The 24,280-nt window shown below is 38.1% G+C and overlaps 2 protein-coding genes across 3 annotated transcripts in view; one reads left to right on the top strand and one right to left on the bottom strand.

The window, feature by feature from the left end:
- Positions 1-24,280, top strand: part of LOC134756102 (phospholipid scramblase 3-like) — a 455,878-nt gene that overhangs the window by 91,162 nt on the left and 340,436 nt on the right. The gene's annotated exons all lie outside the window — the stretch shown is intronic.
- LOC134756094 (uncharacterized) overlaps positions 1-24,280 on the bottom strand; it is a 219,183-nt gene that overhangs the window by 173,764 nt on the left and 21,139 nt on the right. For both annotated transcript variants that reach the window (XM_063692901.1, XM_063692902.1), the window contains exon 2: positions 12,990-13,027. The gene's annotated coding sequence lies outside the window, so the exon portion shown is untranslated. The remainder of the gene's footprint in view (positions 1-12,989; positions 13,028-24,280) is intronic.

The following is a 24,280-nucleotide window of genomic DNA, read 5'->3' as shown; positions in this document are numbered from 1 at the left end:
TTGTTGTTGTTTTTTTTCCTTTTTGTATAGAATTTGGCTAATTTGAAGAGCTCCTCATCCTGAGTCATCTAAATTACTAAATTACATCTTGTTCCTAAAAATCCGTTGTATTAAAAATATCCAAAATGTAAAAAAGGGACCCTATTACTAAGACTCCGCTGTCCGTCTGGCTGTCCGTCTGTCACCAGGCTGTATCTCATGAACCGTGATAGCTAGACAGTAGAAATTTTCAGAGATGTATTTCTGTTGCCGCTATAACAACAAATGCTAAAAACAGAATGAAATAAATATTTAAGTGGGGCTCCCATACAACTTGATTTTTGGCGTTTTTTGCGTAATGGTACGGAACCCTTCGTGCGCAAGTCCGACTCGCACTTAGCCGGTTTTTGTAATTGAGTAAAATATTTTTGAACATACGGTGAAATTGCGCTTAAATTAAAAAAAAAAAACTTATTAAACGTTAAATACAAGATTTAGTGTATACACTAATATAATTATTTTCCATCGTATTTTCACGGAAACTTACGAACGTGTCTTGTTTTTCAGTCACGGTACAAAAAGTACTGACATTGACTAAACTAGCATGACAAATACGAACGTTTCCAAGAAAATACGATGGAAACCAATTATTCACTACATCTTAGGTAATTTATTAGCTAGAACCATTTCTATTCATATGCTGGAAGGGATAATAATTAATAACTAGACCCAGAGTCCAAAGACCTGAGAAAACCAGTCCCCATCACTTTTCCCGCGCAAAAACCGATTGTTACATTTGAAAGTTCTGGACAACGCAATAAACGTGTCCAAGTAATCTAGTCTTTATTACTATATTATTTAGGATCACTTGCTTCTCGGCGGCGTGTTTAACTTGTCATAGATAGTGAAAATAGCTGTAATAGGAAAATATGAACGATATATGGATTAATAGCGGACGTTGATCTGAAAGGTTTCTATCAAACTTTACAGTCCCATTTGATTTCTATTTTAGATGTGTAGGCTACACGAGAGAAATATTTTACACGAGAGAAATATAGGTATGCGTTGATTCACGAAAGCAGGCAATTTAATAAGTATTTTGACAGTTTAGTACAAAGTTGGTGATGTAGAAGCGCTGGTGGCCTAGCGGTAAGAGTGTGCGACTTTCAATCCGGAGGTCGCGGGTCCAAACCCGGCTCGTTACCAATGAGTTTTACAGAACTTACGTACGAAATATCATTTGATATTTACCAGTCGCTTTTCGGTGAAGAAAAGCGTCGTGAGGAAACCGGACTAATCCAAAAAAGGCCTAATAGTTTCCCCTCTGGGTTGGAAAATGAGATGGCAGTCGCTTTCGTAAAAACTAGTACCTACGCCAATTCTCGGGATTAGTTGCCAAGCGGACCCCAGGCTCCTATTAGCCGTGAGAAACAGCCGGGATAACGCGAGGAAGATGATGAGTGCAAAGTTAGTGATGTAGTTGCGCTGGGGATTTTAGTAGAAATAAATTTTGAAAATTAAATCTAAGTAGGTACTTTAAAGTTTATTGAAAGAGCCGACCCTTCAACCATACCTACTACCGGTACTAGGCACCGTAGGTATATTAGGTATACATCCTAAGCAGAATGACCAATTAGACAGCAATACGACTTAGAAGAAATGAAGCCACGAAAATAAAAGCAATGTATAAGAAAAGATCTTGACGATAATACAGTAATTTCATGAAATACTCGCTCCTAAAGCTGCCTTTCCACTAAAGCGGAGATGAGAAGTGCGGGAATCAACCAACAGCATCGCAACCCAGTGGAGAAGTCTACCAGTCCTATTGGTTGAATCTATCGAGTTATTATTACTATCAAAGATATAACTCCGTAATAGATGAAAAAAACGTGCCTTGAAAATCAAGAAAATTTGAGTTTTGAATGATTCACGGTTAGTTTCACTAGACTTATATTGACCGGGATATAGACCGTGATTACCTTTTGTATTATTTGTGAGCTCCCGATATTTCGACGCAGTTACATGCATCATGTTCACGGGTGACCACGAACACACGCTTGACAAAAGGTACAAAAGGTAATCACGGTCTATATCCCGGTCAATATAAGTCAAGAAAATTTGATTCTCGATCAGAGGGCGCTACTAGCTTTGGCCTACTGTCGTATAGATGGCGTTGACGGTTTCGTTTGTTATTTAACAATTTCAACGCATATCAGTGAAAGAACATAGGTCAAAATCATAAAAATAATTAATGCAAATAAAAATAGTTATTTGTTATACAAGGGTGCAAAGTTGTATTTTACCCGCGAGTGTAGAAATGAAACACGAGCAAGCGAAAGGATTCTATAGGTGAACCACGAGCGAAGCGAGTGGTTCTAAAATAGAATCCTGAGCGTAGCGAGTGTTTCAACACACGAGAAGTAAAATACATTTGCGCCCGTGTGTAACATAAAACTTTTCACCTCACTATAGCGAGGAAAGTGCAACATCCACAGGCGTTAGATCATCTTCATCACTGAAATCACTCATTTCTTTACGATATTATAACAGAAAACTCTAGAAGTTGTGTATTTTTACGCGAGTCGGTGAGAAAAGGTTTTAAGTAAAAGAATTGTTGACAATGTTGACATTTCTGATGTATGAAATGTCAACGATGCGTTTTGAAATTGCATCGACTCAAATTGTGCGTTCAGAATTATATTTAACATCATTATAAAAAACAAACATTTCTTATGGAATTTTAAGGTTTATGACTTAAAATCATTAAATAAAGCTAAATTTGGTATTTTTTATTAGATTCTCAAACCATTTATTTAATGATAATTAATATCGAACGAACCATTATCATGAGCAAGCTACTTAAACACGCTCCATCCAAGGTCAAATTACTTTCCCCACTAGAGGATAAAACGCGTTTTTCCCCGCTTGTATTGAAGGATAAACGACAACTTTCCGAGCTAGTGAGGGGAAAAAGCATTTATCCATATTTAAATACATTTTATCGTATTTTTATAAATCTTCATTTTCAGTTTTAAAGTGTGTCGATAGATGGCAGTAAATTTTACTGTGGTTACAAAATTTAATTTACTATGACAGTACCGCTATAGTATAAGTTACTCTATGTTACTATAGAGAAGCCACCAGGCGACCAAAACGTCGTAAATCGGCGTAAAATTCATGGCGCTTACGCCTTTAGGTCGCGAGATTCACGTTCCGCTTCTATGGTTTGATGTCAAAAGAACATCAACTCATGGCGCAAAATACTAGATAAGATAAAAGCGTGGCAAAGGTAGCCTGTCAATTTTCTTTTTCTAATTTTGTATACTTACGAGTGCAGTAGATCATAATAACATCTCACCTGCCTAAGTGATAGACCCATAACATTACCATTGTAAGCGTCAGTGATCTAGTTGCGAAGTGAACGTCCACATGCGTATGCGCAGGGAAATGGAGCGCAGCATCTGTGCGCTACCGTCGCGGGCTGCTGGTTCAAGACGGTGCCGGCAAGTGTATGTGTATATGGGGCATTTTCCATGAAAAGGGACGTTATTGTCGATGGCGCTTACGCCGTACAGCGTAAGCGCGTAAGCGCCATCGACAATAAGGTCCCTTTTTATAGAAAATACCACATATGGGCATTTTTCACTTAAAAGTGAACCTCACTTAAAAGTGAACCATTTACTTTTTTCGATAATCCATCCACTTTTGGGTTTTTTCTACTCAGAATCACGAGGACTATACATGTAGATTTAAAAAGAAAAAAAATGTCACGAAAAATTAGTTTTGTAAGGCATTTTCACATACATTTTGTATGGACTGTTACAAAACTGACACCCAAAATTTGTATGAACAACCGGGGACCCTTTTTTTCTTTGTCTCATTCAATAGTACTGGTGATTATGAGTCTAAATAACCCAAAAAGTGATGGTTTTTCGGAAAAAAGTAAATGGTATAACACAATATTATGCTATCAATAAGCTATCGCGGTAAACGAATACAATATTATGCTATAAATAAGCTATCGCGGTAAACGAATACAATATTATGCTTACAAAGCACTTGCGAAGAAAGAGGACCAGTTTTCAATCAATATTGAAGTTTCCTATGCACATGCATAAATAAGCAAATGCCTACTTATTGCTGCACAATCGGTCCTAAAGGGCATCGCAAGCGCATGAAATAGAGCACATCGTCCTTCTCATATTAAAGGGCTTAACCGACAGTAAAACTCATATCAAATTCTGTCTTTTTATTACTACAATACAATTTTAGTCATATTCCAAAAGGTTACATTACATTGCGCGGGCGAGACATGGCTCACATTTCTTAAAACAAAAACGTCACTCGAAATTAAACTATCGTGAGACATATTTCAATCACTACGGTTTCACTCACTATTAGTTTTAGTCGTTGTGAGTGAAACCGTAGTGATCTAAATATTTTAAAAACGTCTTTTTTGACACTGACCTATCCGAGCCGTATCGTATCTAGACCTAATATTTGACGTATATGAAAGTTCTAATCAGGTCGTTAAGCCAGCATTATTTAGATAGCTCATTAAATATTGTTGTCGGTTGACGCGATATATACTCATAAAAAAAACTGTAAACTGATTATATTATCGTGTATTTAAACATCCCGACGTTTCGAACCCTTTTTAGCGTTCGTGGTACGTACGTGTACTTACCTCTGTCAAAAGTACAATATGCAAAACTACTCACATACAATAAATAATGAAAAAAAAAAACTATAAATTTAGAATAAAATAAAAAGAAAAATTTAATAAGTTAGTAATAGGTACATTACACCTATTTTTACAGTACATATGGTGCCACTTTACGGCACTAGTGCGATAATTAGCACATTACGTGACTATGTCGAAAATTTAAATTTAATTTACTGTAAAACGTTGTACGATATTTTCCGCACTTGTATCGTAAATAACTATTAAAACTTCTGCTAAAATGTCAAATCACACTATGGTCTCACAGTCCTGTCTTGCTTGTTTCTTTATTAGATGGGCGACTGGATCCCAAGCTGGTGGTAGAGAGGCCATCTTCCAGATTTGATATTTCTTAATATTAGCTCTTTAATTGTTACAGGTCACTTTACACTGGATCATCTAAGACTTCAATTCGCTAGCGGCAAAGATAGATATAACTCCGTAATAGATGGATACAGTCTAAGGAAAAAACGTGCCTCGAAAATCAAGAAAATTTGATTCTCGTTCAGAGGGCGCTACTAGCTTTGGCCTACTGTCATATAGATGGCGTTGACGGTTTCGTTTGTTATTTAACAATTTTAACGCATATCAGTGATAGAACATGGGTCAAAATCATAAAAATAATTAATGCAAATAAAAAAAAACATTTATCCATATTTAAATACATTTTATCGTATTTTTATAAATCTTCATTTTTAGTTTTAAAGTGTGTCGACAGATGGCAGTGAATTTACTGGGGTTACAAAATTTACTATGACAGTACCGCTCTAGTATAAGTTACTCTATGCTAGTAGCGGCAAGCGATGGTAATATCTGGATGCGGTTGGCCGCTTGCGAGATGCTGTGGCTACTTGGGGAGCTTCTAACATTGCATGACGTCGATGGTGTGGTTTTTGTTAGAATATAACTTTGCAAATATTCTAGAGTAATGAAAAGAGAAATAAAACCCTGAAAGAACGAAACAATAATGCGATTTCCATGGCCACCTCCTGTCTCCATGCGTAGGAAAGCGTAGGTTAGTCATGATTAATATTTTAGGAAAAATGGACGTCCCCTAAGAACAAATTAAATTATTTTATTTCAGTTTAAAAATGGACGTATTTGTTATGTATGACCCTGGAATTACGAAATATTTTTTCAAACCAGCGTTGTAGTAAATACAATGCAACATTATGCTGAGGCAAGCTCCTATTTAACACGCATGAATATTTCTCTCTGATATGTGCAACTCAATCTCTTAGTTTTTTAAGTCTAAATTTAAGGTTTATCTGTAAAAAATGTACTACGCTATCTGTTAACTCTGCCATTTCATGTGATGTTGAATAAAAATGTTCTATTCTATTTTATTTTATTCAAACTGCTCTCAGTTCAATAAGAGTTTTGAATGATTCACAGTTAGTTTCACTAGACTTATATTGGCCGGGATATAGACCGTGATTACCTTTTGTATTGTTTTTGAGCTCCCGATATTTCGACGCAGTTACATGCATCTTGTTCACGGGTGACTAAATATAGCGGGTGGGTGTCAAAGTAGGGTAACCTCGCATTATTTGGTGACACGACTTATTCGGTGATACAAGTTTTGAAGCATGACACCGAGGAAAGCTATATAGTGAATTAGGGCCTTTCAAATGGGCCTCACGGCAAAGCCGCCGAAGCCGTGAAGCCGTGAGGTCCCATTTAAAAGGCCCTAATTCACTAGCTTTCCTGGCTTCAAAACTTGTATCACCGAATTAGGCGTATCACCAAATAATGCGAGTTTACCCTAACAACAACAATACAAAACAATACAAAAGGTAATCACGGTCTATATCCCGGTCAATATAAGTCTAGCTGTCTTAATAACAAAACTTCCGTGAGACATAGACATATTAAATATATTAATAACGGGTCACTCACGTGTTTTAAGTCGAAAACGCTCGACATGGTTCACTCCGTACCGAGGAGCATCATCAGGAGCTTGCGTCGACGGTGACGGACCGGCGCAGACCGCCACCAGACCACCACCACCACCAGATGGTGCGCCGGTCCGTCACCGTCGACGCAAGCTCCTGATGACGCTCCTCGGTACGGAGTGAAACATGTCGAGCGTTTTCGACTTAAAACACGTGAGTCTAGCTGTCAGTTCAATTCTGGATACTACTACATCGCACCTCACATTCCCATCAGCCACCGATCCTATTAGTCATTCCGCTACCTCGGCATCCGATCCGTGGGAGCATGCTTACGCGGTGCCATCCGACCGATTATCCGGACGCCAAGCAATGCTGACGTCTTTACATGTCTGCAGAAGCTGAGCGGGCGAAGTGATCAAAATGAGCTGCACATATTTATTGCTAAGAGTAAAATGTCTTTATACGTCTGCAGATATATGCCGCAGCCAATCGGTTAAATTAGCCCGCTATTAGTTACGACGCCCAGGCCGTTCATTATACGCCGACGTCTAATGAAATGGCTGAAGAACAACCAGCCAAGTCATTGAGCGCAACGTTTAACCAACCAGATGATTGATCGTCATGTAGTCATTTAGTTAAATTGGACATTGGTGAATTTATGTTGTATGGTTAGGTTGTTTTATTTATTTATTTAGTTAATTGAAACTAAAAGCTAAAGCAAATGTCGTGTCTTACAGGGACCTAAAGAGCCTGGCCGTGGACCGAGAAAACTGGCGCATACTCCACCGACAAGAGCCATGCTCCTAAATTATAATGATGATAAAATTATTTATAACTTTTTTAAAATCTAAATTTGAATCAGTTGGCTGAGTGCATCAGTCATTTTCAACAGACTTTTAATACGCCAAGTTGTTAAACGTTGAGTGATTTAAGAACAAAATAACTATCGGCCTAGTCATCAAATTGGATGCAGGCCAGGCGTTTAACGGCCTGGGAGTTTAGCTGGCTAATTTGACCAAATGGCTGCGACTATACAAATATGTTGTGCACAAGCAGTTGAACGGGTGGAGTGGTCAAAATGCGCTCCATGAGTCTTTAAGGGACTGACGTATTGACAGAACCCTAAAAAGTTTCAATTACCTCCAGACATAAAAGACAAATTGATAATCATTTCGAAGTGTAAAAAAACGCCCTTGGCGTTCCTCTTCATTATGGTATCGATCTCATTGACTTTGTAGTCTCAGTGAAGATAGAGACCACTATTAATAAAGACGATTGCATACAAAGTCGCGTTTGTCATTATTATTGACATTGATCAAATGTCTCGGGAATTTGACAAAAAAAGGGAACATGGAAATGAAATGAAAAATTTCGATTCCCAAACTAGTATTGCTCGCAGAACTGATGGCCGGTGGGGCCGGAAGGTTCTGGAGTGGCGTCCGCGTACCGGAAGACGAACTGTCGGTAGGCCTCCAACGAGATGGAGCGACGACCTGATGAAGGTCGCGGGAATTCGGTGGTTGCGAGCGGCACAGGATCGGTCGGAGTGGCGAGCTTTGGGGGAGGCCTATGTCCAGCAGTGGACGTCTATCGGCTGACATGATGATGATGATGATGAACTAGTATAGAAACGAAGCATTGTTACTTTAGCTACGACTAGACCACGAGACTAAGAAAACAAATTAGAACATAGAGAAAGAGATTATTTGTACCATGTAATTTTTAATATGTACTTTTGTACAATACAGAGTTTACTACTACTGCTACTACTACTACTACTAAGACGGTCTGGGTGCGTATAGCCAACGTGCAATTAGGGAAGTGCTCCCGGTACTGGTTTTCTATACAAATACATCAGTACCGGAACCGGGAATTCCCGGTTCTCGCCATACAAACTCAGTACCGGGAGCATTCCCTACGTGCAGTCGTTAACGTTCCGTAGTGAACGAAACGCAACTGTCACTCTGTCGCACTAGTGGGGAAGAGTGATGAGTGATAGAGAGAGATGACTACGATACGATACGCTACGAACGTTAAGGGTAGTTAAGGGGTTGTTAATAGGTAGGTACCTATTTTTTACATCGTCATGTACTTTTTTCTAACTAATTGTCACATGTCATCTGGTCATCTCAATTTTAAAAAGCTGACAAGGTCGCGCTAACGTGGAATAGCTGATAATGATCCAAAGTGCCATTCTAGTTTGTTTGGCAGTTGACAGTGTCAAAAGTAAGAATCGAGTTGTTGTTCGGACTGTAGGTCTAAAGGGGCCCACTGACTATCAGTCCGCCGGACGTTATCGGCCTGTCAGTTGTTCGGAACTGTCAAATTTTTGTTCTAAAGGGGCCCACTGACTATCAGTCCGCCGGACGATATCGGCCTGTCAGTTGTTCGGAACTGTCAAATTTTTGTTCTAACTGACAGGCCGATATCGTCCGGCGGACTGATAGTCAGTGGGCCCCTTTAGAGCTTGCTTAACCACGGGCGCCGAGCATGGATCCCAAGCCCATTTGATTAAACTTAAGGCATAATCCCAAAATTAGGCGCGACGGCACCTGAGAGCCTAATACCAGAAAATTTCAAGTTTTTGAATTTTTTTGTTGTTTGTGTGCTAAGACTATCTTACGTACCAAATTTAAGCTTCCTAGGACTTTAGGAAGTACCCTAGAGGTTTTGATGATCATCAGTGAGTGATTAAGTCAGTGACGAAATCGGGGTTTTTTAAATATGAATAAAATCTAAAGTATTTGAGCTATGCAATTGAAATTTTTTATGCTTAGTAAGTCCACTATTGACATCATATCCCGAGAATTTGGTTTATCTATGGTATAACCCAAACCCGAGTTATGAGGGTTCAAATAAACGACAAAGCGCTTCGAGAAAAGTTAGGTAGTGCCCGTGCGCTTCGCTTTGCTCGTCTTGGCCGGGGCACTACCAAGTCCCCAGATCTGCCGCTATAGCTCTTGCAAATTGGAGAACGTTAATTGGAAGGACAATCTGGTCTATTTTGCATACGAATCGTCCACCACAAACCTCCGACAACCAGTCTTTATGATTACTAATCTCTACTCTTTGCGTTTATCATAACTGTCCGATGCGCGAGCGCAAAAAGCGCGCGCGGCGGAAGCGGCGCCGGCGCGGCTCGCGCCCGCTTCCGTCAGAAAACTCAGGCGCAGGGCTATCAACGGATCATTGCTGCGTGAGTTGTGTGACAGACTGACATAGACAAATTCCGTATAGTCATTAATCAATAAGAAAATTCACCAGTTGCTCAGGGCTCCGAATCTCAGGAATCGATCGAATGTGCTGGACAACCCCAAAGCGCAATTGCGCAGGATCGGGACAACTGGCGTTTACTCGTGTCGGAGGCCAAGACTCATTTTGTAGGAGCAGTAACAGGGAGACGTTCGCTTTACTTTGATCAAATATAAACATTATTAGTTAATTACGACAACCCTCTCATCTCAACCTTTGATTACTGCTCATGGCTCTATCTCCTGTAGACGTTGCTTTTTAGAAGATGCTACAGGATGGTGATCGACTCTAATGACACTATTGACGCACATTTTCTACACAGGGTAAAGTAAGTAAATATTCTTTTTCTACTCGTCGAGTATAATCTGTATATTACGATATATGCAACACTACAACCTTACTCTTTTCAACGTTGGATAGTCTATGGCACTTCCGACTTAAGCATAAGAATTTTCAAAAAATCAAAATCAAAATCAAAATCAAAAATGTTTATTTTCTTTAATTTTATCGATACGGTTTAGTCAAGTATAAAAATTTTGAAAATAGAACTTCATACATTTCAGTAAAATATTTCTTGTTTAGTCTCCATAGGCTACGGTGGCCAAAATCGAGAAAAAAACTGTCTTAAAATTGAATTTAGCGCGGAGCAGGTACCAGGGCCTCATAAGTCGATGTAGTCTGTGGTTACGAGGAGGTGTCGTTGACCAACCCGCCGGGGGCGCCGGGCCCGGCGGCCGGTGCGCGTACGAGTATGAAGGTATCGCGGGATTCGCGGGCTGCGGCAGCTCGCGTATCTTAGCTGTATACTTTTGGTTTGTTTACCTAAGTATATGATTCTACTAGTTGAAAGTATTATTTTTTTGTCTCGTAGAAAAAGTATTGTATACAATAGTGATATAATCAAGCTTTTCAATTTCGTACCTTAACCTAAGCAACTCAGCAAGCTTCGTTGCTTAAACACGGTACTCGACTGAAAGCTCTCTATTATATCACGATTGTATAAAATACTATTATTGCACCACAAACAAAACAAATTCAAAGACTAGATAAATTATTGCACTGAATTTTTATGTTCAGCACCGAGAAATCCAAAATGTACGTCTTTGCTGATTTGTGTAAGAAACAATGAAAAAAAAAACTCGCAACTGATTTTTCTAGGTAATTAAGTTTATTATTACCTACTAAATTCAGCCTGTAATATACGCTACGCCGTACGTCGTGTAGACGTACAAAGGGCCACTTGCACCATTCCACTAACCCGGGGTTAACTAACCGGTTAAATCTGGAGTTACCATGGTTACCGTACAATTCAGTCTTTGTACTGCCTAATATTCTGAGGCATATTTGTGTTCTGTGTTTTGTACAATAAAGTTTATACACATACATACAATTTGACACTGGGTTAACGGTTTAACCGGTTAACCCCGGGTTAGTGGGATGGTGAAAGTGGCCCTAAGTATATTACGTTATTTGAAATCAACCTAGATCCTATTAGACTAAAACTTCGCACGATTCGGCACGATTTTTAAATAATTAAGTCATTCGCCATCTTTACTTTCAAATACACCATAAATTGCTGCCTCATTGCGTATCGCCGCTATACTTACTGAACCTCGTATCTGCAACACTCATTTGATGACAAAAACACCCGTATTCCGAATGTAAGAGAAGCGATATTTCCATCAAATGATTGTTGCAGATATTAGGTTGAGTAAGTATAGCGACGATATAAAACCTTCGAAAATAAATTAAATGTTTTATGTGTCGTACTATTACGCATTAAATACCAAGTTAACCCTCTAGGTTATAAAAAATATTTGTTTAAATTTGAACTTTAATAGATGCCAATAGAGTTCAATATTATAACTGCCATATATGGCTTCGAACTAGAGGCTCAAAACTAATTGTGTGTAACTTACGGTTGTTATAGTAGTAAGAATACACAATCGTGTTTGACATGTATGTCGGACAGCAAAAACACATCTCAATAGCCGGTGATCTGTATGAGCATCGACATGGTTTATGGAAAAAATGGAGCATAATTACACTGGACGGATGTGACAAAGTAGTGATATCTAGGAACAGTATATTGACTACTTGCGGCGGTATTAAAGTCGCATTTTTATCACATGTCATGCGTCACTTTCGCACTTACATACTTGTTAGAACGTGACAGGCATGATGACAGATTATAAAAAACCGACCATCTTAGCCCTGCAGATTGATACCTTGTATTAGGCTAACTTAGAAATCGGCCTATTGCGTTAGTATTCATTTTTGTTGGTGTTTTATTTCTCCATTATTTTCTTCTATTACTAAGGCGTACATAAAGAGTACTTGTATTGTATTTTAGTACATACTTACGATTCACTTGCAATATTGCATATACGCTCTTGCAATGTTTATGATACGTATTATGGTAAAAAAGAGTAAGATTTTGGAAGCACTTATTAGATATCTAAAATATAAATTCATGTAGATTAGTCTAGCATAATTTATAATGTAATTTCATATTATGAGAATAAATATCTAATCTAATCTAATCTAAGCAATTGAATTTAATAAATTTTGACATTAAATACGTATAAATTTTAAATATCTATAAACCTGTTTATAATATATTAAACAAAACATATTTTTAAGGAATTCATACTAAATATTATGTAGCGTGATAAAATGTCAATGGGGTTGGCCGGTTGAAGTATTAAGCAGATGGCGCCAGCATAGCTTGCCCTGTCAGGCTGTCAGTCCCTAGAATTGTGTCAATGTTTTGTTTTTTTAATGGAATTTTATCCCCTGGATGCCAGCCCTTTAAGCCAAATCTCATAGAAAAAGGGCCAAGCTATGATGGCACCATATTTGCAAACCTTTGACAGTTGCCAACCCCATTATTAGGTACCAAAAAAGGTGGTGAATGGATTCAGTGAAGTAGTTAAAATACTGCATTTAATAGTTAAACTAGCGATGATTTGATGAATGTTCATCAAGTTAATTGTGTGTTAGTTTTATCTTGCCGACTCCGGCTCTAAGATATATAATTTTACACTTTTTGTATGGCAAATAACAAGTACATGTAATTAAAGCGGTTATATACACAAGTAGAAATAACAAGAATACATACCGTAGGTATAGCTACTTACAGTTATATTTCAATTCCGATTTCTCACACTGCACACAACTGTAACAAAAAAAAAACATTTAAATAACAAGTTTTTTTTACTGGTTGAATTATCTATAGTCACTTTTTATTGTATTCTCTCTTATTATATTTACATTAAAGATTTGTTTAGATCAATTTGGACACTCACCCGTTCATCTACTTTTGCTGCTGACTGTGTAATACTAATATTTCACTCGTAAAATATTAACTTATTTATTAATTTGATATGTAATTGTATTATTTATAATTGTAATTGTGTCATAATATGGGACTTGTCTTGATATAAATATTATTTATTCATTCATTCATTCATTCATTCATTTAGCTGTAAAGTGTACTGCTGGGCAAAACTCTTCCTATTATAGGTACTTTAAATGTACAGTCGGCAAAACTATTTAGCTTAGCACCCTTGCATAGATTTTTTTATGCAGAGGTTTTAAGATAATTTTACTGACTGTACATATTTATAATTCGGTTACCTATTATGTTGCAGAAAGTTTTTTGACATATTTATGTTACTTGGTAGAAATTTCGTTTGGCAGAAATACTTTTGGCATACTTACTGCTTTTCGCATAATATTACTTTTTCTACTCGTCGAGTATAATCTGTGTATTACAACTTAACATGCAACACTACAACTTTACTCTTTTCAACGTTGGATAGTCTATGGCACTTCCAACTCAAGCATAAGAATTTTATCGATACGGTTTAGTCAATTATAAAAATTTTGAAAATAGAACTTCATACATTTCGATAAAATGTTTCTTTTTTAAGGAGACTCGATTCAATGCAAATTAGCCTACTTAAACACGCTGCTGCGTCGCATCTGCTTTGTGATTGGTTGGCCAACAAAAACATTTTATTTTGTTGTAGTAGAAATAATTGCTTCATAAGTCAGAAACGCACATGTGACACCCTTCATATAGCAACATCCATACCCTACAAAAAGCGCTTAGCGTTGCTTGTTAGTCTCCATAGGCTACGGTGGCCAAAATTGAGAAAAAAACTGTCTTAAAACTGAATTTAGCAAGGAGCAGGTACCAGGGCCTCATGAGTTACGAGGAGGTGTCGTTGACCAACCCGCCGGGGGCGCCGGGCCCGGCGGCCGGGGCGCGAGGTATCGCGGGCTGCGGCAGCTCGCGTATCTTAGCTGTATACTTTTGGTTTGTTTACTTATATGATTCTACTAGTTGAAAGTATTATTTTTTTGTCTCGTAGAAAAAGTATTGTATCAAGCTTTTCAATCTCGTACCTTAACTTAAGCAACTCAGCAAGCTTCGTTGCTTAAACACGGTACTCGACTGAAAAACTCTCTATTATATCACGATTGTTTAAAATACTATTGCAGAATTTCTTTTCGCATAATATTTTTTGGCAGAAAACCTTAACCTAACCCACTTAGAAAATTCTGCCAAATGAATATTATGCGAAATAACTATTACGGCGAGTATTATTAACAGCAAAACGCACCAGGTCTTGAGTAAACGATTTATTTTAACTCGATACACAACAATGCTTGACCGACGCTTCCGTGGATCCGGCGCCAAGCCATCTTGACAGCTCGCGCTCATGACAACCGTCCTGTCAGTTAGGGGCGCGTTCCGAACTCCGCTAACAGTATATATTTATGCGAATGTATCATTCGACTAAAAGTTTTCTGCGATACGTGTTATGCGAAGTGTATTTCTGACAAACAATAATTATGCCCGATGAGGGGAACCCTTATAATTCATATAATTTAAATATTGTTTTTTATAAAATAAAAATAAACATATTTATAATGAAAATGTCAAAGATCACTAGTTTCTAATAAGATATCACACAGCTGTTTTATTCTCAAAAAACTAATACAGGTGAAATCCCATAGGTCATGGTAAAAAGATTTAAAATACTGACCAAATGACCACCCAATCCTTTCTCCCGATCTAAACCAATTTAGACTTCAAACGCTTAGAATAGAGTTGATTTTAAAAAAACAAGCACGTTACGTAATTATTTAACAGTACACATACAAGTTCTTTTTTCCAAACAGCTCGGTGAAAGCAAAGATAGATATAACTCCGTAATAGATGGATACAGTCTAAGGATAAAACGTGCCTCGAAAATCAAGAAAATTTGATTCTCCTTCAGAGGGCGCTACTAGCTTTGGCTTACTGTCGTATAGATGGCGTTGACGGTTTCGTTTGTTATTTAACAATTTTAACGCATATCAGTGAAAGAACATGGGTCAAAATCATAAAAATAATTAATGCAAATAAAAAAAAACATTTATCCATATCTAAATACATTTTATCGTATTTTTAAAAATATTGTTTCTTTTTTTTTTTTAAGCCTACTAAGTGTCCCACTGCTGGGCAAAGGCCTCTCCCCTTGATTTCCACGACTCCCGATTTGGTGTTTCCTCCGGCCAGTTGTTCAGGAAGCTGTCCAGGTCATCCCGCCATCTCCGTTTGGGCCTGCCCCGTCCACGCCCCTCTACCGGCATCCACTTGGTTGCTAAGCTAGCCCACCTCTCCGGATGCATGCGGTGGACGTGACCGGCCCAGTCCCATTTGAGCCTAGCGGTTTTGATTTTTAGTTTTAAAAGGTGTCGACAGATGTCAGTGAATTTACTGGGGTTACAAAATTTACTATGACAGTACCGATCTAGTATAAGTTACTCTATGGTGAAAGTGATCAAGTGTGGCCGATTAGAAATTATTTGTTTATTCGATCGGCGGTTACAGTTTAATTGCGTATGAGATCGTAATTGCAGAGTTGAGATACGGTGAATAATATAATTGTGCTTTGAGGTTAATTATTTAATTAGACGATCGGTCTGGCCTGGCCTAGTGGCCTGTGAAGCCGATGGTCCTGGGTTCGAATACCGATAAGGGTATTTTATTTGTGTGATGTGCACAGATATTTGTTCCTGAGTCATGGGTGTTTTCTATGTTTTTAAGTATTTATATATTATATAAATCGTTGTCTGAGTACCCATAACACAATCCTCCTTGGGCTTACCGTGGGACTTGTCAATCTGTGTAAAAATCTATAATATTTATTTATTTATTATTATTTTATTTATTTATTTCGTTTGGTGCTAAATGGAATTTTCATCCAGCCGTAACTTAGATCTTTAAAACTACGCAACGGATTTTGATGCGGTTTTTTTTAAATAGATAGTAATTCAAGAGGAAGGTTTATATGAATAATACATCAGCATTGCACCCGTGCGAAGCCGGGGCGGGTCGCTAGTAATTAATAAATTAAAAAAATTGGTGAACATGTTACAAATGTAAATTTAATGGCCCGTTTACTCTACCTTATTCTAGATACCGGTATAATTTGAAAATGCTCTTGCGCATTAAATGAAACCCACGTGGATTCTAATTGGACGTCTCCGGGCAATTAGGCAACGCTTGTTAACTGCCCAGATTTATGTTCCATGGGGCAATAACATCTACACATTACATTAACCAAAATATACAAATCACAACCATATCACAACGTTATAAGGTCGAGGTTTGATTCTAGTTGATCCTGTGATTCTTCCTAATAGGAATGGATATGGATTTAGGGCATTTATGGAGAACGGGTTAGAGTAATAGAAAAGCATGCTATACTGGCGCATAAATATATACAATGGTGTATAAACTTCTTAGAAAGGCAAAAATTAGATTAGATTAGATTAGATATATTTATTTCACAACATATGATTACAGTACAAATTACATTAATGTCAATTTATAAGAATTTACATTGTGATCGTCAGAAATAAAATTTAAATAATAGCAAAACAATCCAATATTAATTTCATTAATTATACATTATATGAAAAATTTCCCCTGAGAAGGATCGTCAAATAGTAACAATAATAAACAAGGAAAATGTCAAAAATGGTATGCGATTATAAATTATACAGTTATGTCAAAAAATTCACTTATTGAATTATAATGGGTTGTCTAGTAAAAAGTTACAAAAGATTTAAGTACGTATTGCATCGATGAATATAACTTGATGGTAACTATGGTCATAGAGAAATAAATAGACTTAGGGAGCTCACTCCATAAATAAATAAAAACCCATTTATAATAAGTTTTAAGCTAGCTTTGCGTAAACTTATTTTCAATAATATTTGAGCTTGATAAGTACCTATTACGTTTTAAGCGAATCTCACTTATTAATAATATTATTACGTTTTACTATACTCCCATACAGCTTATTTTTATTAAAAATTGAAACTTGTGTAGAGTGAGCATTCTAAGCTTATTTATTTTGATTAAAGTGTAACTAATTCAGTTTTTGTGTATCCGGCTTAAGTTTTCACCGTTTTAAGGTCCTACTGCTGGGCACAGGCCGGTTCTCGTGGACTAGAAATGTCGTGTCCATATTTTGAAGATACGATATTTATGTACAAAACTAGTCAACACTATCCATTCTGAATGCTGTCAACCGTTTCCTGCGTTTTATTTTAGTGAATAAAGGAAAAATAAAAATAAATTGACGCCTTAAGCAAGATTCGAACTTACGGACCTGGCCTTTTATTACCTTTTGCATAATAATAATATGTGTGTGCCACCCTTTTTCTTTATAAAGTACATTACTATCACTTACCTTGCCATACTTAAACGTGTATTTAAAATTTTCAAATAATACGAAATTCCAAGTACATATCGCTTAAAATTGCGTGTTGAGGGTCAGCCAGAATCGCATTATTATCAATTTCAATTAACTCTTGCGAGGCATCCTTGAGCGTTATAGGTACACGTCTCAATTGTTGTGTTAGCACATGTGAGTCGAGTTTTGGAACTAAACAACTTTACCTTTACTTGAAAACTATACGTAATTGAAAACTGACTGGTGCCTATACTACCTACTTATTTAACAACTTATCTACGATACGGATACCGTTAACACGTTCTCTGTCCCATACAAAATGATATGACAAAGTCACACGTCCAAGTGTCAAATTCATTTGAACTTGTGAACCCATAGTGGAAGCACCTGAAAAAAAGCTTCATAACCTCACATTGGGAGCATTCGAACAGGGAACGTGTTAAAAGCAACGAAGGGATTTGGAGGATCCTTGAGAACGCCAAGATTGAAGAACTGGGAACCAAACCTAATGATACCAACGCACATCATCATCGACTGGGTCACCACGAACGAAGATCGCTTAAAAAGAGCGCATTTAGGTCAACCAACTGGATTCCTTTCTATAGAGGGGAATAAAGAGGATACTTACATAATAGGAGCATTCCAGAAAAGTGTCGGGTACGTGACGCTAATATTTTTTTAAACACTTTTGATAAAGCTATGAAGCCGATGTTTAGCATGATCACGTTTGATAACTTATTAGCTTTGAATTCAAAGGTCTTCTTCTTATGGTACCGTCTCCTGCCGCAGGTTGGTTTTCATCAGAGATATTTTCACTTTTGACGGTGCAGCTCGAAACGATCTGGTGCTCATCTTGAACTAGCATCTCAGGTTTCTGAGCCACGAGAGAGGTATATAATACCAATTTCTGCAGGCTATTAAGGTTCCTGCCATACGCGTCATGTCCCCAACAAAGTAGACCTTTTTCTGGAATCCCCCAGTAGGGTAGAAATGTGGTCTTCGTAGGCATGATGTCGAAAGCTGGAGGGAAACTGCTCGGGATTAAGCTAAATTACATGTTTTTCTATCGGACTCTATCTATTCTATCATTTTGGCACGTTGCGATAACTAAGATGGAATAAGAAAACATGTAGGGAATCCTCATACTGTTGCTCTTGCCCCAAGAAAAATTAGCTGTTTCTCTTACATGACCTTAGTAACTTTACTTAAAATACTGGTTGATCTGAGGGTTAGACTCGCAAGTGTTCGATGCTGTTGGAACGAAACGCTGCTGGTGTCTGGTGTCGAAACTCGGGAGCGATTGTGGCTGGTCAGCCGTGGGAGAGTTTTGTGGTGCGCGTGGCACAAGACATGAGATATAACGGTTTTAAAGATAATTGACATGTACTTAAGATGACGATGTGGATGGCCTTTAGACGAAGACGAGTGATGAATCAATCATTGTGTCGATTGAGAAAGGAGTTTTTTTGATTCTTCGGTTAAAGTTATAATTCTAATATCGGAAATCAAATTGATATACGAATCTGGGGGCCCTTTTGCTCGGTTGCCAGTACCACATTACCAACTATTACCTATAATTTATACACTATCATAAGTATATTATACTGTTCATCTATATTAATATACTAGTGATTAAATCGCCCGAGAACGTGCCAAGCGCCGCCGGCCAAACCTTACGCAAGGTGCGCACGCGACGGTCCCGCAGACGGAATTCGCATTCAACCACCGCCAACCACCATTCTTTTCATTAATACAGAAGATCGGTAGAGCAGAAGGAGCGAAGTTCTTCCTTTATAACTGTGTCTAAGCAAAGTACGTATTCAAATACGAGATTTCTTGCCATATTGCATTTGCTGTCTTCCCAACCAAAAAAAGTAATATGCCGCTATTCGTCACATTGAGCTTATGTTAAACTCGCCTTAGGACGTGCCTTGGACTGGACTACCGAGCCTTACGCAAGGCGCGCACGCGACGGTCCCACAGACGGAATTCGCATTCAACCACCGGCTCAAATTCGCGCCAATTTGTTTAATCTCTGATGGTTTGCGGATTTCATGTTTGTAATGGCAATTTGTTTTAGTCGCATTCCATGTTTTATGTGTATGTACGGTATGTTGTTACTGTAGGCATATGGTGTAAGACATTTGTACCCGTATGGCGAAGTGGATCAATTGGTAACACTGGTAACTGATAAATAAAGAAAATTAAACATATAAATATTATAGGACATTATTACAAAAATTACGACTTGGACGCATTCTACCCCAAATGGTGGGAAAATGGCGATGACAGGGTCGAGTGGAGAAAACGAGGGGAGGCCTTTGCCCAGCAGTGGGACACCAAAATAGGCTAATATAAAAAAAAAAATTTTTTTTTTACAAAAATTGACTAAGCCCCACAGTAAGAATGCTTGTGTTGGGTAGGTATTCACTTACTCAGACAACGATATATATGTATATCATCATCATCATCATCATCATGTCAGCCGATAGACGTCCACTGACATAGGCCTCCCCCAAGGCTCGCCACTCCGACCGATCCTGTGCCGCTCGCAACCACCGAATTCCCGCGACCTACGCTGTGCTTATATGTATATAATAGATTCAAATACTTACATAGAAAACACCCAAGACTCAGGAAAAAATATCCGTGCTCATCACACAAATAAATACCCTTACCTACCGGCATTTGAACCCAGAACCATCGGCTTCATAGGCAGGCTACCCACGCCACGATGATATATATATGATGTAATGCGACCCTGATGCGTTACACCTAACACTCTAGAACCTATTTCAAGTATGTAATATGTAAAGAATGAGGCCGGTTGACAGCTGGGCTGACTAAACTATAGGTATATCACATCACCAATTCGAAATAGGGGTTTTTCTTCCCTGCTAGGAGGGATCAAAGTGGCACTTTTCTTTCCTGCTAGGAGGGATCAAAGTAACACTATTTTGTTCTAGGACCCTCTTTACATTTTTGTGCACATTATTTTTTTGCTTAAATAATATTTTTAAACATCATAATTACCTCATAGGTGATGTGAAAAACAGTATGTGTCACATGGTAGCAAAATTATTTCCATCTTGGGCGTAACACACTTGAATCCCTCACTACGCTCAGGATTCTATAATAGAATCCTTCGCTTTGTTTAGGATTCAATGTACGCCCTCGCCGTAAATATGTCATTTTGCTCCCTTGTGACACAATCTACTATTATCTATGTAGGTTATTGGTGGCCAGTACAATTTAATGAGACTTATATAAAACCTACTTACATATATAAAGCTATTATCAATCATGTATCAGCTATAGAAAGTAATTTAGATTGTAAAGTAATCTCGATCTCTTGAGGTATGTATAACTGCGTATTTACCACACCCTACATATTGCACAACACAATGAAAACAAACGTGCCAGAAGCCTAACGCGGCTCACCCTAAAGACCTACTGTCACTACAAAACCATTCAACTCTGGAGGGAAAAACCAGGTTTGAACCATTCCAAAGCGCTTATCAAGGCCTTCAGCAAAAATGCGTCTTCGAACGCCTTGGCGCTGCCTAGGAACCAACTGCGCAACTTGGTTAGGGTGCTTACCGGGCACTGCGGCCTAAATAAGCACATGCACACTATGGGGAAACGTGACATGGGGCGGTGCAGACTCTGTATGGAGGCAGAGGAGACGCCCCTACACATCCTCACAGAGTGCCCCTGCCTAATGCGCACTCGTGACTTGATCCTGGGTGGACATATATTGCGCCCGGAGGAGTTAAAGTCTCTCGAAACCAAAAAGATCCTGCAGCTGTTTGAAGTTGCAGGTTTGGATCGAGAGTTGTAGTAGGTGGCGATCACAATAGATCAGAGATGGTCGCAGTGATACATAGGCTCTGGAGCCTTACATAGCCCCTAGGAAAAAAGAAGAAGAAGAACGTGCCAGTACAATAATTAATGGACCACCCTTCCTATCTGAATCCACCATAATCACTGTCACATGTTCTCTCTAAACAATGTCGTATTCACATAATTTTCCCGCTTTCTAACAATAAACTGACGTAACGGCCAAACTAATTGTTTAGAACAATAAGTAAAATTACATGTTCTCAGGCTTTAGGGAAATTGTTTGAATAAATTATAAGTGGGTTGTTTGGTGACAGGCTTCCGCGAACAATTATGAGTTTAATTGTAAAAACTGTTATGGGCCTTCCACACTCATGCGCGAATCACGGCGTGAAGCCGCGAACGCGAGTCTGGAGTCTAGTTCGCTAATCAGCGAAATCGACTCCACACTCGCGTTCGCAGCTTCGCGCCGCGTAGTCTGTAGCGGGCTTTAAGTCAATGTCGTGCAGTTTGGTTTTACATTGTCTGCTTATTTTCAAGTCGCTTTTGGACGAGCTTAAGGCTAAGGCTGAGACGCAGGCGACGCAGTTAACGCAGCCAGGCGGTTGAGGTTTTGCCATAGTAATTGCCGCAAAACGCTATGAAACGGACGCCTGCACGCGCTTGCGCCGCCTTGCGCGTAGTAGTCGCGTTTTGTAAGGGAGTGAATCTTCTGTATAGTACTATTATATATTCTGTGACGCAGCGCAGATTTTGTAAAGTATGGAACGTCCTTGCGCTGCAGCGTACGACGTGCGTAGCTAAATACAAAAATAATAATAATAAAATTAAAAAAATATTATCAGATAGCTTAGATCCATAAAATGTTAGTTACAAGACACTTATAAAACTACATTAGTAAACTACCTATTACATAAAAACATATAAATACTTATTTCCTAGGTCTTACGACATGAAGGTCGGTATATCGGCGGAGGATATCCGAGTCCCACCTTTCGGCAATCATTCTCAAAAAGGACGTTCTATAGATACTTTACAAAATCTGCATACGCTTAGCCTAAAGCTTTTAAATTAAGAGGATGCGTACTTGAAAGTTCCTCGGGTGTAGCCAAGATGAAAATCGCTGATAGAAAACGCCAATGGAAAGTAAAAAAATGGAAACAGAAACGTAACTTTTCGAAGCATCAGTCATTCCGTTGAATAATTTTTTCATTTGTCATTTACATTTATCATCTTAGCTAGGTCTCCTGCGGTGGCAGCATGGTTTAATTTTGTATCGCCTGTCACTATGCCTGTCACTTTCGCACATATATACTTGTTAGAACGTGATAGGTATGGTGACAGGACTGACAGGTGATAAAAATGATGTTCCTCTCGGATTGTCGAGAAACAAAGCACTAAGAATATATAGAAACAAAGATAGTTACAGATGAGAAGATACTCATGATGTGCAAAAGATAAAAAAAGGGAAATAACTTCAAATAAAACCACAAGACCTAACCTATAAAATCCCTGCGTACTTCTAGTTCCAGTTTAATTTATAACAGAAGACGTTATCGAACTAACAATCGTAACTTGACCGTACATGTTATTTTGATTTTGAAATAGAGATTTTTCAATTCAGAAACGCTTCAATTAAATCTGAGACGAACAACAACAAACGAGATCATCCCATGAAATCTTATTAGATATTGTACGCAAACTCAATCAAATCATCAATTAATAGTTACATCATGATATAAACAAAGACGACTATGAAACACGATGCTGACAAAAACCATAATTGATGATACACATTTGTCAAAACAGTTCAAAGGTGTAGGCAATAATTGCGTAGACGCGGATTACAACAACGCCGTTGAGCAGTGTCACGATCAAAGTTGAAAACAGTATATTGTACAGTACAGTGCATGACCTGAGCTTGCCACACACGACAGGCTAAAACTAAAAATACCTCCTGCAATTAGTCAGGCCCCGAGTTACGCTTCATTTGTACGACAAATGAAAACTAAAGTAGTCGAAGACGCATTGACGAATTCTTTTTGTAAATAAGTATTTAGCCAAAATTTTAATAGTTATTTAACGTATAATATCTAATCTAATTTGCAATTGTATACCTACTGACGTATAAAATGTAAATTTTATGAACAAATAATTGAAATTGAAAAATTGAAGCAAATTGTAGCTATGGGGAATAAGGAAATGCTTACTAGGACCTACTCGTCATACTATATGCCGCATATCTTAGCGTTAGTATTGTCAAAGAGAATAGATAGTATATATATAGTCCTCCTCGTCGTTTTCGATGACGGCGACCCCAAATAAACATAAACATTATGGACGTTGTCGAGCGATAAACATAAACATTATGGACGTTGTCTAGCGTAGAGATAGTATAGAGGGTTATTGTCATAGTAAATTTTGTAGTAACAGTAAATTACTGCCACCATACACGATTAAAACTAAAAATGAAGTATAAAAATATATATGGATAAATCATTTTTTATTTTTATTTTTTAGTTTTTTAGAACGCCATATGACTGACCTCACTGATATGCGTTAAAATTACATATCAACGCCACGCGCCATCTAGCCGAGTATAGGCCAATGGTGTGGCTATTCGAGAATTACTTTTTCTTGATTTCCGAGGCACGTTTTTTCCTTAGACTTTATTTATCTTATACGGAGTTACATATATCTTTAGTATTGTATTCGTCAAAATATATTCGGTCTATTAGCCTCCGTTTGCGACTTTTTGCGCGTAAATCCGGATTTAATAATTATCGATTATTGGGCCTTATTAAGGGCCGGAATTAATCGGGCCATAATAC

This window comes from Cydia strobilella, chromosome 3 (genome assembly GCF_947568885.1).
Source record: "Cydia strobilella chromosome 3, ilCydStro3.1, whole genome shotgun sequence".
In the NCBI taxonomy this organism is placed as follows: Eukaryota; Metazoa; Arthropoda; class Insecta; order Lepidoptera; family Tortricidae; genus Cydia; species Cydia strobilella.
The sequence above is the reverse complement of the archived record's forward strand: the minus strand, read 5'-3'. Positions and strand labels throughout refer to the sequence as shown.